Source organism: Callithrix jacchus, chromosome 8, assembly GCF_049354715.1.
Source record: "Callithrix jacchus isolate 240 chromosome 8, calJac240_pri, whole genome shotgun sequence".
Taxonomy (NCBI): domain Eukaryota; kingdom Metazoa; phylum Chordata; class Mammalia; order Primates; family Cebidae; genus Callithrix; species Callithrix jacchus.
Window position 1 is genome coordinate 135,808,887 of NC_133509.1, and position 18,671 is coordinate 135,827,557.

General features: G+C 39.4%; 3 non-coding genes across 3 annotated transcripts in view; all 3 read left to right on the forward strand.

The window, feature by feature from the left end:
- Window positions 1-1,832: 1,832 nt before the first annotated feature.
- The window catches only part of LOC144577477 (uncharacterized), a 117,876-nt gene continuing 101,037 nt past the window's right edge, over window positions 1,833-18,671 (forward strand). The window contains exon 1 of the transcript XR_013521551.1: window positions 1,833-5,049. This is a non-coding gene — a transcript (uncharacterized LOC144577477). The remainder of the gene's footprint in view (window positions 5,050-18,671) is intronic.
- Window positions 9,263-9,334, forward strand: LOC118145368 (small nucleolar RNA SNORD113/SNORD114 family). The gene has a single exon (XR_004730486.1). It is a non-coding gene; the product is annotated as a small nucleolar RNA SNORD113/SNORD114 family (small nucleolar RNA).
- LOC118145362 (small nucleolar RNA SNORD113/SNORD114 family) lies at window positions 13,814-13,885 on the forward strand. Its single transcript, XR_004730481.1, has one exon. It is a non-coding gene; the product is annotated as a small nucleolar RNA SNORD113/SNORD114 family (small nucleolar RNA).

Sequence of the window (18,671 nt, forward strand, 5' to 3'; positions counted from 1 at the left end):
GCTGGTAGACTGGACATGGATCAGACAAGAATCATAAGGGGACTGCCAGTGTAAACGAGTTTCCTTTGAGAGGGACACCTGGTAATGGGTTAGGATACTTGGGTGTTACACTGTTTGCCAGGATAAAGACGTATCCCATAAAAAATACACTGTAAACACCCATGACCACCTCTCCTGGATCTCCATCAGGGCAGACCTAGAATTTATATTCACTCTCTTGAGACAGACCTCAAGACCATGTGGGAGGAAAGCACAATACTCATTATCCTCGAATTATGATTATTCCAATTCAGTTCATTGAAGGGCCTTTTAAAAATGCATTGTTTAGGCACTGAGTGTGGTGGTTCATACCTGTAATCCCAGCACTTTGGGAGGCTGAGGCGGGTGGATCACGAGGTCAGGAATTCGAGACCGGCCTGACCAACTTGGTGAAACACCGTCTCTACTAAAAATGCAAAAATTAGCTGGGTGTGGTGGTACATGCCTGTAATCCCAGCTACTCCGCAGCCTGAGGCAGGAGAATCGCTTGAACCTGGGAGGTGGAGGTTACAGTGAGCCAAGAGCCACTGCACTCCAGCCTGGGCAACAGAGCAAGACTCCATCTGAAAAAAAAATGTAAATGCATTGGTTAAAGAGTTAGTTAATATTCTGGTTTTTGCATGGGGACATGTTGGATGTTGATTTTAGTACTATAAATAAATAAATAATTACATAAATGTATGAAATAAAACAAAGGCCAAAACATGGACTCATGATGAGAATGGTCCAAGAATGAAAGGATTATAGTTAATTAAATTCTGACTGCCGTACAAATAATCTACCCTGTTTCACTCCCTTTGCCAGCTGTTTTGTATTTCATTTAGCCCATGTGCATAGTTTATTTACACGTTTGCCCATAAATAGAAATCTGGGCTATTCACTCTGAGTAAGGAGCACACGAAGAGATGAAAGATGATGTGAGCATTCTATTAGAGAGAGATTGGATTTATGGTTGCTCATTAAAACTTCTTTAGAAACTATCAAATTAAATCGAAGAGTGTTAGCATAAACCAACGATGGTGTTTCATGGAGTGGGGATTATGATTAATTCAATTAGGTTCATTAGAAAAAGTTCCAGACTATAACCACCCCCCCTTTTTTTTGCCTTGAGACAGGGTTTCATTCTGTTTCCCAGGCTAGACTTCCCTGGGCTCAGGTGATCTTCACACCTCAGCCTCCTGAGTAGATGGTATACTACAGCTGTGCACCACCATGCCCAGCTAATTTTTGTATTTTTTGTAGAGATGGGGTTTCCCCATGTTGCCCACGCTGGTCTCAAACTCCTGGGCTCAAGCAACCCCCTGGCCTTGGCCTCCCAAAGTGCTGGGATTGCGGGTGTGAACCACCATTCATGGCCGCAATAGAACTTTCTGCAGTGATGGAAATGTTCTGTAACGTGTTCTGTACAATAGGGTAGCTACTAGTCACGTGTGATTATTGAGTCCTTGAAATGTGGCTGGTGTTCATGAGTAACTGAATTTTTTATGTGACTTAATTTTGATTACTTTAAATTTAAATAGTCACATGTGGCTACTGTATCAGTCACTTGTGTCAGGTGTTTGGTTCATGGCAGTTTTTTGAATATTAAATATGAATACATCAATACAAAAATTAAATAAAAGTGGATTATGAGCCAGTTATTAGTTTGTTTTCACACTGCTGATAAAGGCATACCCAAGTCTGGGAAGAAAAAGAGGTGGAGGTAAGAGAAAATGAGGAAGATGCAAAAGCAGAAACCCGGGTTAAATCATCAGAACTTATGAAACTTATTCACTACCGTGAGAACAGAATGGGGGAAATCGCCCCCAAGAGATGAGATTTGAGGGGGGACACAGAGCCAAACCACATCATCCTGCCCCTGGCCCCTCCAAATCTCATGTCTTCCCATTTCAAAACCAATCATGCCTTCCCAACAGTTTCCCAGAGTCTTAACTCATTTCAGCATTAACCCAGAAGTCCACAGTCCAGAGTCTCATCTGAGACAAGGCAAGTCCCTTCGGCTTATGAGTCTGTAAAATCAAAAGCAAACTACTCTCTAGGTACAATGAGGGTACAGATACTGGGTAAATACGGCCATTCCAAATGGGAGAAATTGGCCGAAACAAAGTGGTTGCAGGGCCCATGCAAGTCCAAAATCCAGCGGGGCAGTTGAATTTTAATGCTCCAAGATGATCTCCTTTGACTCCAGGTCTCACATCCAGGTCATGCTGATGCAAGGGGTGAGTTCCCGTGGCCTTGGGCATCTCTGGCCCTGTGGCTTTGCATGGTACAGCCTCCCTCCTGGCTGCTTTCACAGCCTGGCGTTGAGTGTCTGTGGCTTTTCCAGGTGCATGGTGGTAGAAGCTTATGGATCTACCATTCTGGGGTCTGGAGGATGGTGGCCCTCTTCTCAGAGTTCCACTAGGCGGTGCCCCAGTAGGGACTCTGTGTTGGGCCATCAACCCCACATTTCCCTTCCACTGCCCTGGCATAGGTTCTCCATGAGAGCCTCACCTCTGCAGCAAACTTTTGCCCAGGCATCCAGGTGTTTCCATACGTCTTCTGAAATCCAGGTGGAGGTTCCCAAACCTCCATTACTGATTTCTGTGCACTTGCAGGCTCGATACCAGGTGGAAGCTGCCAAGGTTTGGGGCTTGCACCCTTTGAAACCATGGGCTGAACTTTACCTTGGCCCTTTTTAGCAATGGCTGAGGTGGCTGGGACTCAGAGTACCAAGTCCCTAGGTTGCACACAGCATGGGGACCCTTGGCCCAGCCCATCAACCCATTTTTTCCTCCTTGACTTCTGGGTCTGTGATGTAGGGGAGCTGCCATGAAGACCTGTGACAGGCCCTGGACACATTTTCCCCATTGTCTTGGGGATTAACATTCAGCTCCTTGTTACTTATGCAAATATCTGCAGCCAGATTGAATTTCTTCTCAGAAAACGGGTTTTTCTTTTCTACATCACCAGGCTGCAAATTTTCTGAACTTTTATGCTGTTTCCCTTTTAAAATGGAATGCTTTTAATAGCACCCAAGCCCCCCTTTGAATGCTTTGCTGCTTAGAAATTTCTTCCTCCAGATACCCTAAATCATCTCTCTCAAGTTCAAAGTTCCAAAAATCTCTAGGGCAGGAGCAAAATGCTGCCATCCTCTTTGCTAAAATATAACAAGAATCACCTTTGCTCCAGTTCCCAAGAAGTTCCTCATCTCCATCTGAGACCACCTCAGCCTGGACCTTATTGTTTATATCACTATCAGCATTTTTGTCAAAGCCATTCAACAAGTCTCTAGGAGGTTCCAAACTTTCCCACCTTTTTCTGTCTTCTTCTCAGCCCTCCAAACTGTTCCAACCTCTGTCTGTTACCCGTTCCAAAGTCACTCATACATTTTTGGGTATCTTTTCAGCAATAAACCCCACTCCTGGTACCAATTTACTGTACTAGTCTGTTTTCACACTGCTGATAAAGACATACCCAAGACTGGGAAGAAAAAGAGATTTAGTTGGACTTACAGTTCCACATGGCTGGGGAGGCCTCAGAATCATGGCAGGAGAAGAAGACACTTCTTACATGGTGGTGGCAAAAGAAAATGAGGAAAATGTAAAAGCAGAAACCCCTGATAAAGCCATCAGTTCTCATGAGACTTATTCACTACCATGAGAACAGTATGGGGGAAACTGCTCCATGATTCAAATTATCTCCCACCAGGATTTATGGGAGTATAATTCAAGATGAGATTTGGGTAGAGGCACAGAGCCAAACCATATCAGCCAATGATGGGAATGTTTTTTGAAACAAATATGATTAATCCAGTTCTGTACAATTGAGGTTCACTGGCAAAAAAAGTCATTCATGAAAAAACAACATAGGCTTATTCGTTTATTTGATAACTATTGAGTATTACATGAATGTGTACCCCATAGTTTCCATGAACATTTCTCTAATGTTGAAGGTCTATGTATCTTGATGGTAAAGGATCAAAAACTTACCGTCAAAGTCATAGCGTGTTGAATAGAAGCTTTGTGAATATTCATCATATGAAATTATTTACTTTAAAAATGATTGATAAACACTAGAGATTCCATTGCATAGGGCAAGGATCATAACGTAACATAGACCAGGGTTTGTGATGTTTAAGTCAATGCGAGTGTATTCCATAAATAAGAGATCTCTTGTGTTACACTTGTTAGTGAGGAACGTGTAGACAGATGCACCTCGTTGTCATTGTGTGTAAAGAAGGCTGAGCTTTGACCAATGATGAAAGTGTGTCATGATTCAAATATATCCATACGTTTCTGAACAGGTGAAGCCCATTATATAAAGATTTCTATTTCTCCAGTAATGGAGAAAAAAAATCTAAAAAACTAAAGATTATCTATCTATCTATCTAGTGTACTACTGTTTTTCTTGGTTTTAATGGTAGACTTTTGGTGTTTTCATTGATTATATTATAAAAATCAATAAGCGAATAGATTTTTAAAACTCAAAGATCTTAAATAGGTTATCTGTCTCATATGGTAAATTTTCTATAGACACAAAGGCCACAAGAACCACTTCCACTTACAAAAAGAATAGGAGGCACTGAGCAGTGCCACCTCACAGCAACTCCACAGTCCTGCTGGCCAGATGATGTGGGCTCTCCCTACCTGGCCTGTCACTCACATAAGAGGGGCACATAGACGGGTTCATCATGGTCCTCAATCTCCTTTTTATTTTAGGTGATCCACTCGATGATGTTCATTAAATTAATAATTAAAATAATCAATTGATTAAGTCAATTAAGAATGAAGTGAGTCAGTGTCGAGAAAGAGGGCCAACCAGGGGCCAATGTTGAGGATGTGGCGCAAGCCAAGGATTATGCTTAATCTAGGATCCTACAATTTTAATATTTAAAAAGTTTAAATCCAGTGTCTTTCACACCTGCTTTCTCTTCTACAGAATGAGTGCACTGCAGGCGATCTGCTGTTCCGTAATGATGAGGGCTGGGCTGCTTTCTCTGTGGGCAAGGAGCATGGAGGCTGATGAAAGGTCAGTGAGAGTCCTTGTTCTTGGTTTGGATGATTTGTTCATGGATGTTGTATTATTATCTAAAAGAAATAAAAGAAATATGTTATTTAAAAGAATTAAAAAGAAATAAAAAGCTCCGCATATTAAAATATTACAGAACATGCATGGACCAATGACGAGAATGATCCATGAATCAGCGTTCGTGATTAATCCAACTCAACGCCACTTCCATTAAAAATACAGTCAGGCTATTTTATTTGTGTTGCTGGACATTTAATATTTGTGTACATTCTACACCACTGTTGATTTAAGCAGCCCTCCATTGATAAAGACCTGTGTCATCAGCTGCAGAAGAGGGCAGCACATAGGAAGATTGGAAGTGATTATCAGTATTCTATTGGGCAAGAAGCTGGTGGGTTTATAGTAACTCATCGTGTCATCTTTGAAATATAGACGAATTAAAAGAAAAAAGGGCTGGGGGAAATAGGGGAGGGAGAGCGGAGGGTGGGGAGTTGGGGAGAGATAGCACGGGGAGAAATGCCAGATATAGGTGAAGGGGAGGAAGGCAGCAAATCACACTGCCACGTGTGTACCTATGCAACAATCTTGCATGTTCTTCACATGTACCCCAAAACCTAAAATGCAATAAAAAAATAAAGAAAGAAAAAGGGCTAGGTATGGGCAAGTGATGACTGCAGCATTGCCACGTATGAAGAATGTTGATCGAGCCATTGATCCATATGTCATGCTTAGATGCATTACAGGATGATATATAGTGTATTCTTTCTGTGGGAAATTAGGTTGTAGACATGCACTGTCTGATACCATCACTGCTAGCCACAGGGGCCATTGTGCACTTGGAATGTGACTAGTCTAATTGACATGTGATCTACATGGAAAATTATACTGGGTTTAGAAGCCTCAATATAAAAAGGGTAAAATATTTATAGAATTATTTATATTGATTAAATGTTACAGTGATAGTATATATTGGGCTAAATAAAATGTGCAATTATACAATTGATTTCACCTTTTTCCTTTTTAAAACTGTAGCTTCTAGAAAATTTACAAGTGTTTGTGTGGCTTGCATTATATGTTTTACTGCTCAGCACTGCTGTAATCCGATGAGAGGAATATTCAGTTTTCTGTTTTTCTAATCCATGGGTATTGATTGTATTATTATTGGCTAATCAATGATGAATCAATGACAAGTGAGAAAGCAATGGTAGCAGCTCACGCTAAGCATTAAAGTGTAGACTGGAACAAGGATTATTTTCCCTTCTTTTTTTTGAGACAGAGTCTTACTCTGTTACCCAAGCTGCGGTGCAGTGGTGCAGTCACAATTTACCTCAACCTCAATCTCCAGGCTTAAGCAATGCTCCTGCCTCAGCCTCCCTAGGATATAGGACCACAGCCACATGCCACCATGCCTGGCTGGTTTTTTTTTTTTTTTTGGTCTTTTTTGTAGAGACAAGGTTTCATCATGTTGGCCTAGGCTGGTCTCAAACTCCTGGGCTCAAGCTATCCACCCGCCATGGCCTCCCAAAGTGCATGAGCCATGTGTCTGGCCTATTATAAGTAGATTTTATTAAGCACCAAAACCCATAAAAATAATGGCTGTGGTTTAATGGTTAATTCTTTTAGGTAAGGGAGGCTAGTTCATTGAGGTAAGGAAGATAGGAAAAGATCATGTAGTAGTAATCGATGCTGTTCTGTTTTGTTGGTGGTGTCTTGCTAGTCTTCAGTTTTTTTGTTTCAAAGAAAATTACGAACATTAACAAATACCTGATTAAGTAGCTGACCAAATGGAAGAGGGTTAAGCATGGTGAGTGCTGAGTGAGGGCAGGATTAACCGACGTAGGGCCCCACTGAAGTCCACTGTAAGAGACACCCAGTCTCTCACCTTTATAGATGGGCCTGTAGTTAGGGAATAGGAACTGCAGAGTCTTGATCTTAACCTTTTATAGCTCACGGCATTGATTACATTAGTATTAATAAGTGAATTGATCAGTAAATCACTAAACAAATGGAACAAATGTATAAACAAACTTATTAAACAAATGCATAAGTGACTAAAAAAAGAAAGCAAAGCATGAACCAATGGAATATTATGTTTTTGAAGCATTGATGTCAATACAGTGCACACAAGCACAGGGGTGGATGGCGGCTCTTACTGAGAAGGGAGAGATTTTTATATAAATAAGAAAATGGAAGAGGACCAGTGCTGAGAATGTGTCAGGTGCTAAGAATTACTCTTAATCGGTTCCAGTCATTGAGTTCATTGAACAACAATGAGAAGGAAGATCTAGTCGCTTATCTCTGGGTAATGGGCAGATTGACAGATGTGACTGTTTTTTTCTTTTTTTTTTTTGCCACAGACTTTTAATGTGTAAAAAACAAAGTATTTTACAGCTCACTTTGTGTCTTTGTGTCACATTTTGGTAATTGATGCAATATTTCAAATGCTCTCGTTATTGTTCCATCAGTGATCTGTAGTCAGTCATGTTTATTTGTTTTGCGAGGACTTTTCAGAATTTTCTTTCTGTTTCCTTTTCTTTTGAGATGAAGTTTCACTCTTGTTGCTTAGGCTGGGGTGCAATGGCGTGATGTTAGTTTTATTCAGAGTTTTCTTTTTTTTTTTTTTGAGACGGAGTTTCGCTCTTGTTACCCAGGCTGGAGTGCAATGGTGCGATCTCGGCTCACTGCAACCTCTGCCTTCTGGGTTCAGGCAATTCTCCTGCCTCAGCCTCCCGAGTAGCTGGGATTACAGGCACGCGCCACCATGCCCAGCTAATTTTTGTATTTTTAGTAGAGACTGGGTTTCACCATGTTGACCAGGATGGTCTCGATCTCTCGACCTCGTGATCCACCCGCCTCGGCCTCCCAAAGTGCTGGGATCACAGGCGTGAGCCGCCACGCCCGGCCTTATTCAGAGCTTTTAACAGTTTCTTTGAATTCTCAGCTATGGATTGTAAGGGAACGAATGAGTAAGTTCATGTCATAATTAGTTAAAAGAGAACAAATGACAGACCAGTGATGGATATAAATTATAAAGTTTTAGGATAAAGTAATTTCTATACAGCTGATGTCCATGTAAAAGATATAATATCTAGGCTCCTAACTGCTTAATGTTCACAGATGGATTCATGTTATATTAAGTTTTGGATGCTTGCAGATTTATCCTTAATTTTTTTTCAGAAGATGGGTATAAGGTTAAATTAATCTATTACTAACTAGTAAATAAGCAAATAGATGAATACATAAAGAGGGTCAAGAATGATTTGTCAAACAAAATTTTATTTTATTTTAAAAATAAATAAAACTTAAAAAAGAATGAACATTGGTGAAAATATACCCTGAAGTAAAGTTTAAGATCAATATAATTCCGAACGAGTGGGTTCCATAAAAAATGGAAGAGGGTGCTTCATTCAGTTTACATTTGTTTAATATTTCATTTTTTACCACTCTTAATGTATACATTCTGCCATTGATAAAGATTTAGGTTTCTAAGCTATCGACAGAGAAAACACAAGGAAGGGGAAAAAAGTATTGTCAGTGAAGTAAAACAAGAGGTTCCTTTATGTTCTTTATTAAATATTTAAAATTTGACAAAGTTGAGGAAAGGCTAAAGAGAGAGGACCCTACATGGGCCACATCGAGCATGGGGCTGACGTCGAGCATGGGGCTGACGTCGAGCGTGGGGCTGACGTCAGAGCGTGGGGCTGACGTCGAGCGTGGGGCTGACGTCGAGCATGGGGCTGCCATCGAGCATGGGGCTGACGTCAGAGCGTGGGGCTGACGTCGAGCGTGGGGCTGACGTCGAGCGTGGGGCTGACGTCGAGCGTGGGGCTGACGTCGAGCTTGGGGCTGACGGCGAGCGTGGGGCTGACGGCGAGCGTGGGGCTGACGGCGAGCGTGGGGCTGACGTCGAGCGTGGGGCTGACGTCGAGCGTGGGGCTGACGGCGAGCTTGGGGCTGATGTCGAGCATGGGGCTGAGGTCGAGCATGGGACTGCATAAGGATGTCGGTTGCTCCATATGTGCAACAGGGAGCTCCACTGTAGAGGGAGAGTCAGTGGATTAGCTCTTGGAGAAATTAGCCTACATATCCCAGTTATAATATTCATATATCTTATTTTTGATTTGTTGCGATTCATGAATATTCATAGTGATTTTTAGTCAATTAATGAATTAAATCAATAAGCAAATGTATAAATAAATAAAAGTCTCAAAACTAAACCATTGATAAGTACTCTAGGGTGCTTGAATCAAGGATGTTGATTAAACTATATGACTCTGAGGTCCATTATAAAAACAAATCTAACTCACTGCCTCAGTGGGACATGAGCTTTTAGCTGCAGTGAGGAATGTAAGCATCTTGTGCTTGGGATTTTGCAGCTCTGATATGAATCCTATTATTAGTAGTAAATCAGTGCATGAGTAAATAAAGACACGCACCAATGAATCCAGCTAAGAGGGCTGGATATGCACCAGTTATGGGAGAACGTAATGAGATACATATTATTATTAAATATTTCTGAGAAGCTGAGTTCTCGTAAGTAAATAGTAAAAGGCTGTTACCACATTGGTTAGGAATGTGTGGACAGATGTATGTTTCTGGGTTGGCAGCTGTAAATCTTGTTCCGTATTTTAATATGAAAAGGGAAAAAAAGGAAACATAATTAATTGCTTACAAAACCGCCTACCTGAAAGATCAAGCAGGGGCCATCCGTTGAGCTTATGGGCAGATGTTAGTGTTATTTCGAGCTCTCATTCGGAGTATGCAGGTTCACAATTTTTGTTGTGAACACTTTTTTATCATCTGTAGCATCAGCAACGCTTCCATCATAGCAATGACAGAATGATAAGTATAATAATAAAATGATAAAAATGTCAGTGATGTAGCTAACGATTATTGTACTATATATTTAATCACTGCGATTTTAAAATTTTCTATTTTTATTTCAATAATTTTGGGGGAACAGGTGGGTTTTGATTACATGGGTAAGTTCTTCAGGGGTGATTTCAAAGATTGCGGTGCACCTGTTACCTGGGCAGTGTACACCGGACCCAATGTAGAGTCTTTTATTCCTCACCCCTACAAACCTTTCCCCCAAGTTCTCAAAGTTCATCATGTCGTTATTATGCCTAGGCAGCCTCATAGCTTAGCTCCCACTTATAAGTAAGAACAGATGATGTTTGGTTTTATTCCCAAGTTAATTCACGTGGAACAATGGCCTTCGGCTCCATCTGGGTAGCTGTGAATGCCATTATTTTGTTCCTTTTTATGGCAGAGTAATATTGTGCAGTATATATTTATACACACACATGTATTTGTATATACACAACACATTTTCTGCACATATATATACATACGCAATATATACATGCATACATACAACACATTTTCCTTATCCACTCGTGGGCTCATGGGCATGTAGGCTGGTTCCATATCCTTGCAGTTGTGAATCGTGCTGCTATGAACATGCACGTGCCAGTGTCTTTTTCGTAGAATGACTTCCTTTCCTCTGGGTGGACACCCAGTAGTGGGATTGCTGGGTTAAATGGTAGTTTTGCTTTGAACTCTTTAAGGAATCTTCATACTGTTTTCCATAGTGGTTGTACTGCTTTCCATTCCCAGCAGCAGTGTGGAAGTGTCTCCTTTGCACCACATCCATGCCAACATTGGTTACTTTTTAATTTTTTAATTATGGCCATTTTTGCGGGAGTAAGGTGGCATCCCATCGTGGTTTTAATTTGCATTTCTCTGATAATTAGCATTTTTTCATGTTTGCTGGCCATTTGTATATCTTTTTTGCGGAATTGTCTATTCATGTCCTTTACCCACTTTTTGATAGATTATTTCTAATTTTTTGCTGATTTGTTTGGGTTCCTTGTAGATTCTGAATATTAGTCCTTTGTCAGATCATGGTTTGCAAATATTTTCTCCTACTCTGAGGGGTGTCTGCTTACCTTGCTGATTACTTTTTTGCTGTGCTGAAGCGTTTCAGTTTCACTAGGTCCCATCTATTTATTTTTGTTTTTGTTGCATTTGCTTTGCATTCTTGGTCATAAACTCTTTGCCTAAGCCAATATCTAGAAGAGTTTTTCCAATGTTATATTGTAGAGTTTTTATGATTTCTGGTCTTAGATTTTAAGTCTTTGATCCCTTTTGAGTTGACTTTTGTTTAAGGTGTAAGAGATGACGATCCAGTTTTATTTTTCTACATGTGGCTTGCCAATTATCCCAGCAGCATTTGTTGAATAGGGTGTCCTTTCCCCACTTTATGTTTTTGTTTTGCTTTGTTGAATATCAGTTGACTGTAAATATTTGGCTTTATTTCTGGGTTCTCTATTCTTTTCCATTGGTCTACATGCCTATTTTTATGAGTATCATGCTATTTTGGTGACTATAGCCTTGTACTATAGTTTGACGTTGGGCAATGTAATACCTCCAGATTTGTTCTTTATGCTTAGTATTGCTTTGGCTATGTGGCCTCTTTTTTGATTTCATATGAATTTTAGGATTGTTTTTTCTAGTTCTGCGAAGAATGATGATGGTATTTGGGTGGGAATTGCATTGAATCTGTAGATTGTTTTTGGCATTATGGTCATTTTCACAATATTGACTCTATCTATGAACATGGGATGTGTTTCCATTTGCCTGTGTCATCTATGATTCCTTTCAGCAGTGTTTTGTAGGTTTCCCTGTAGAGATCTTTCACCTCTTTGGTTAGGTATATTCCTAAGCATTTTTGTTGTTGTTGCAGTTGCTATATAAGAATCAAAAGTTCTTGATTTCATTCTTAGCTTGGTTGTTGGAGTATAGCAGTTCTACTGATTGTGTGAAAGGGATTATTTAAATGAAGACAAACATAGATGAATAAGGTTACTTTATCATTTCAAATGTCCATATAAATAAAAGGGTAATGGGGTTCTGCTCACTGTGGATAAATAGCATGGAGTCAGTTACTTGTAATAATATTTTAGGCCATTTTGCATTTTTTTTGAAGAAAATAAAAATACTAATAAATTATTCCATTAGTGAATATAACACAAACAAAGAAATGAATAGGTTCATAAGTTAAGATCAATCACAGACCGTTGGTGAAAATGTGTTAAGAAGTGGGAACATAAATATATCCAATTCTAATCAAGAAAGACCGATAAAAAAGATCACCTTGGTTCTCACCTGGGTGGGTGGGCTTCAGTGACAGGATTTGGAATATGCATAGACTTTATTATTTTCTTAGGTGTAGGTTCAGGAATTTCACTCTATTTGCCTACATTAGTGATCAACAAAGACAATAAATCAACTCAGTGGCATTCTTGGGCTGATGGTGGGAATTTGACTAAAGCTGGAGTTTTTTAAAAATTTGGCACAACAGGATTTAGGTCCCTTTAAAAAAAATCTAAATCTGTGCTGCTTCTTGACTTTTCTAAAATCTGGTTTTTACCCCACATATTCAATATGCCAGATCTGACTTATTCGTAATACAGCGATGGAGATGTTGGCTGACGTGTAAGTGGATAAGGAGCAGAGAGGCACGTGTAAGTAGCAGAGTTCTTGTTCTTGCTTTGAAGGGGGCTGTTCATGTTGTCCATGGAATTAATTCAAAGGAATGAATAGCTACCACAAACAAAAATAGAATTGAACATGCTGGCTGGGCGCGGTGGCTCGCGCCTGTAATCCCAGCACTTTGGGAAGCTGAGACCGGTGGATCACGAGGTCAGGCATTCAAGACCAGCCTGGCCAACATAGCAAAAACCCATCTCTACTAAAAATACAAAAAATTAGCCAGGCATGGTGGTGGGCACCTGTAATTCCAGCTACTTGGGAGGCTGAGACAGGAGGATTGCTTGAACCCAGGAGGTAGAGGTTGCATTGAGCTGAGATCTCACCACTGCACTTCAGCCCGGGTGACAGTGTGAGACTCCATAGCAAAAAAAAAAACAAAAAACAAAATGCTGAGAGAATGGATGTTAAGTGTTCTCACCACAAAAACGACAACTATGGGAGGTAATGGGTATATTAATCAGCTAGCAATCCAACAATGTATATACTTCAACACATCATGTCGTACATGATAAATACACATAATTTGATCTGTCAATTAAAAAAATGCAGTAATAAAATCAAAACAAATGAAAGAATGCCATGCATGGAGCAATATTGGGAATATGTAATGAACCATGGGTTAAGATGAATTCATTTTAGTACAACTGAAATTGGGAATATGTAATGAACCATGGGTTAAGATGAATTCATTTTAGTACAACTGAAATCCCTTACAAACAAAATCGGAGGGGGTTGTATTCATTTTCACAGTTGATTTATAGTCTACTCTATTGTGCACCATATTTTAAGAAGATTCCTCTCTTGCTAAAGATCTAAGCTTTTAAATTGCTGAGGAGGGAGCACCTACAAATGTGGGACAAATTGCAAGTGTTCTGGTCTTGGAATGAGATGATAGGCTGTTCATTGAACTGCCTTTAAGTTACAAGGAAATTAAGTGAAAGATGAGTGAGGAAAGAGCAGGACACACGGGATGGGTAGGAAGCAAGGTTACTGATTAATCTACAGGTACAATCTGAGGCCCAATTAAAAAGAGATCTTATGTACCAGCTCTGTGGGAAATGAGCCTGGAATAGCAGTCAAAGGTCTTGTTCTTGGATGTTTATGATTCATAGATATTAAATTATTTTGTTGGTGAAACCATAAATGAAATAATATGTATAATCAGTAAACAGTGTAAAATTAAATACATGAGGAAAAATGTCAAGCTTGGATCAATGATGAGTAATTCTGAGGCATATAAGTCATTCATTTTGATTAAATCCTAAACTCTAAAGTCCATCAAAAAGAGACCTAGTTATTCTCTCTAAGGGAATGAAGTTTGGAGTAGAAGTTCAGGTTCTTGGGCTTCGATGGTTCCTGGGTAGGGACTGTAAGTGAATCAATGAATGCAATAATAAAGAAATGTGTAAGTGAAGGTAAAGGTTGTCATATGTGGGCCCTTTATGACAGCATGTCATGAAACAAGTATTATCAGTAATATATTTGTGTAATGTGTAATTTCAATATAATACGTAGGCAAAAGCTGTCATTTGGAGTACATAGGCGCTCCGGACACATAGAAGCACATAGGCAGACGTGTTCTGGATCCACAAGAGGTTGCTTGTTGTCAGCTTATTAAGAAGGGAAAGTATTTACAAAAACAAAAGATTACATGACTGTAATAGAAAAGGAGCAAGCATGTGCCGAGTTGAGGATGTGTTACATGACACCAGCTATGACTGATCTAATCATATCCATTTAATTTTATAAAAAACAACAAAAAATGGCAAGGGATAGAGTCAGTTATTTCTATGGGTAATGGGCATGTGGGTTGTTTTGTCTTGTTCTGTGTTCACATGTAGAGTCTAGGATCTGTGGTAATTACATATTGTTTTTTAAGTTGAATGAATATGATTATATCTCAAGGGCCGACTCTGGACAGTGTGGAGCATGTGATGTGGAATAAAGCTAATGACTAATCCCGCTCTACCCTGCTGATGGCCATATAGAGAAAGTGGGATCTAGGTGCTTCCGTCTTGGGTTAACTTGGGTTAAGTTCATAGACAGATCATAGAACATTCCAGTTCTGGGCTGCTGGTGGGTTTACTGTATATTTTACTGAGAGAGGGCCAAACATGAGGCAATATGGAGAATGTGTCATATGACCAGGGTTATAATTAATCCAACATTATTTAGTGAGTTTTATTTATTTATTTATTTATTGCATTTTCGGTTTTGGGGTACATGTGAAGAACATGCAAGATAGTTGCATAGATACACACATGGCAGTGTGATTTGCTGCCTCCCTATCCATCACCTATATCTGGCATTTCTCCCTGTGCTATCTCTCCCCAACTCCCCGCCCCCTGCTGTCCCTCCGCTATTGCCCCACGACAGACCCCAGTGTGTGATGCTCCCCTCCCTGTGTCCATATGTTCTCATTGTTCAACACCTGCCTATGAGTGAGAACATGCGGTGTTTGATTTTCTGCTCTTGTGTCAGTTTGCTGAGAATGGTGGTTTCCAGGTGCATCCATGTCCCTACAAAGGACACAAACTCATCGTTTTTTATGGCTGCATAGTATTCCATGGTGTATATGTGCTATATTTTCCCTGTCCAGTCTATCATCGATGGGCATTTGGGTTGGTTCCAAGTCTTTGCTATTGTAAACAGTGCTGCAATGAACATTTGTGTGCATGTGTCCTTATAGTAGAATGGTTTATAGTCCTTTGGATACATACCTAGTAATGGGATTGCTGGGTCAAATGGAATTTCTGTTTCTAGGTCCTTGAGGAATCGCCACACTTTCTTCCACAATGGTTGAACTAATTTACACTCCCACCAGCAGTGTAAAAGTGTTGCTATTTCTCCACATCCTCTCCAGCATCTGTTGTCTCCAGATTTTTTAATGATGGCCATTCTAACTGGCATGAGATGGTATCTCAGTGTGGTTTTGATTTGCATTTCTCTAATGACCAGTGATGGTGAGCATTTTTCATATGTTTCTTGGTCTCATGTATGTCTTGTTTTGTGAAGTGTCTGTTCATATCCTTTGCCCACTTTTGAATGGGCTTGTTTTTTTTTTCTTGTAAATCTTTTTAAGAAAATAAAAAGAGGATTTTGTTGGCTGTGGTTATGGTCTATGAATGAACGTGTAGACAGATATCGACAGTTCTTCTCCTGTGTCTTGGAGTTCGTTGTCATTGAGATGCTGTTCTAAGAGAATAAAGGAGGTTATTTATATCTAGATCAATTATTTAAGAGAAGGCCGAGCATGGGCCAATGAAGAACACGTGTTAGGAACCAAAGGTAATGATTACTCCGGTTATCCTCCAATGTTGTCCAGATACACAGAGCTCCAGGTTGCCCCTCCTTTGGGTAAAGCACACTGAAATTTCCATGGAGTAAGTCTTTAGAAAAACAGATATGTAATCTATTCCACGCTTAATTATATACATGAATTAATAAGTGAATCACTAGACAAGTAAATCCGAAAGATTTTGCATAAAATACCATAAAACAAAGGTTTACATCTATCGAATTTTACACAAGTGAGATCCACTGTAAGTGATCACCTATCTGTTGAATTTATGGATAGGGAGTGTGTAGACAGATATTTGTGGTAGATATAACTCTTATTCTCATGTGGACATTCACTGTACTATTTAAAAGCCAAAAGTACCCAAGTCAATAAATAAGGAGTGCCGCTTTTGGGCAATGATGAGGTGGCGCAAGTTTAAGATGAATCTAATACTGCAAAACAGGTTTTCATTAAAAATATCTAACTGCAGGGTCTTCCCTTCCTTTGGAAGTGTGTGTTTTACTTGACCAAGTGAGCACACCACGGTGAAGAACTGATGTAGTCATTCTCTAATGATAAAGATCTTGGCTTGTACCTCCGTGGGTAAGGACAGAAGACACTAATGTAAGTAGCAGCTACCGTTTACCGTTCCTGGACTGGGAAGTTGCCCGAATAACTGGATATATTCCTAAAGAAAACGAGGTAACACCAGCATGGACCAGGGATGAGGGTATGTTCAGAACTGGGATTTACGGTTAATATGACTCAGTACCAGTAAACTTCAGTGAAAAAGACGCAGGCTGTTTCATTCGTTTCCAGAGATGATTCAAACTCTGCTTTGTTTCTGTGTTGTGACTCAAGTCCCTCTCCATTGATAAAGATGTAGGCTTCTAGCTCCTTGAGCGGGGAGCACATAGGAAGATGGACAATATTGTCAGTGTTCTAGATGAGCAGTAAGGTTATGATTCCTTGGTGATTTATTGCACCATCTTTGTTACCTGAAAGAGGGCCAGGTGTGGGCCAGTGAGTAGCATGGAGCTGACATGAAACAAGGATGCTGATTAGTTTATATGTGCAAAAAGTGCATATATAGATATGTATCTGTGTCTGTATACATATATGCATATACCCACACATATACTCACGTATGTGTGTGTGTGTGTGTGTGTGCACGTGTCTGTCTCTGTGGTCAGTGGACATATGGACAACTATTAGTATTCCACATGTTCTTGAGCTTCTGGACTCATGAGGATTGATTATAATATTATTAATGACTCAATGAATATAGAAATAATGCATAAAGTGTTTTGAGTATAGCCAGTCATTAGTATTCTGAGCTGTAGGAATAAAAGATTTTGATTAGATTCTGTAGAGGTTTATTAGAAAAAAGAAACTAGTTATTTCTTCTGTGGGGAACGGGCTTACAGTAAAAGTTAGGAAAAGCCAAAGATCTGGTTCTCAGTTCTTCCTGTTGGCGAATTGCCTGAAAGTGAAGCAATGCAAGAGGAAATAAAGATGGAGAAATTAATGACAGCTAATTACGCAAGCCTGTAACGAAACAAGGATTATTATTAATTACTGTTATTTTCGGAGGCACTGAGTTTTATAACATAGGTTAAGTCTACCTTACTGTTTTTCATAAAAGACACATCTAATTTCATGACAGTCCCTGTTGTAATTTTGGATTGATGTTGGGTAGCTGGTTGTCAGTTTAATTTAGAAAAGAAACAAATCATTTACATGAAAAGTAATTGTTCCAATAATTGCCTAATTGAAAGAAGGCCAGGTGTGGACTAATACTGAGAATATGATCATAGGTGTTGTTAATGTAATTCTGTTCGCTGAATATTATTTAAGAAAACAATAATGATCTAGCCATTTACATCTTCGGACAGTGAACATACAAACAGGTATTAGTCAGTGTTCTCGTCCAGTGTTGTGGCTTTTATTCATTTTGATGTATTGCAAAAAGTGAATGAATAAATGAGTTTGTGTTTCAATTATTTAAGAAAATATGGAGGATTGGCCAGTGTGTCATCAAGCAAAGATAACAACCTACTTTTACAGATTAAAAAAAAAAAAAAAGAAATCTACGTGGATCCCACTTTGGATAAAGTGCATGTCAACAGTTGCATGAAATGGTATTTTACTTTTGGATTACTGTTTGGTTTTATTCTCTTTTTAAAAAAATGAGCAAATGATCAAGTTATTTTGGGGGTAAATAAAAGAAAGAACATACGTGAGTCAGTAAATGCTTAAATTAAGGTAAATCTTGGATCACTGTTTCTTGACACACTCTCAGCAATGCTCAAATATGGTCCCTTAAGAAAGATAAATGAGGTTTGGGTGTGTATGTGGCTAGGCTCTATACAGATGGAGAGTGGTAATGGTTGCACTTATTACTTCTGCATTGGATGGATTTAAGGGTTCATATGTTAAAAATTAAACAGTAAATCCATACATAACAGGTATGGTTACCCTTGAGTCAATAAGGAGAATGTGTAAGGAACCCAGGTTTATCATTAATCTAATCCCTCATGACTCAGGTCCGTTAAAAGAAGTTAAGTCTTTGCTGTTTGATTCTTTCTAAAATATATATTTTCCTTGACACAATGAGCATGCTACAGCTAATTATTCAATAACAATAAAGATACTGGTGTTTTACCTCTGTGGGTAAGGAGGTCAGAGACCGTTGTAGATAATAGTCAAAATTCATGTCCTGGGTTTCTGTGGCTTGTTCATCACTAAATTATATGAGAAGAATAAACGGGTAAATATATACATA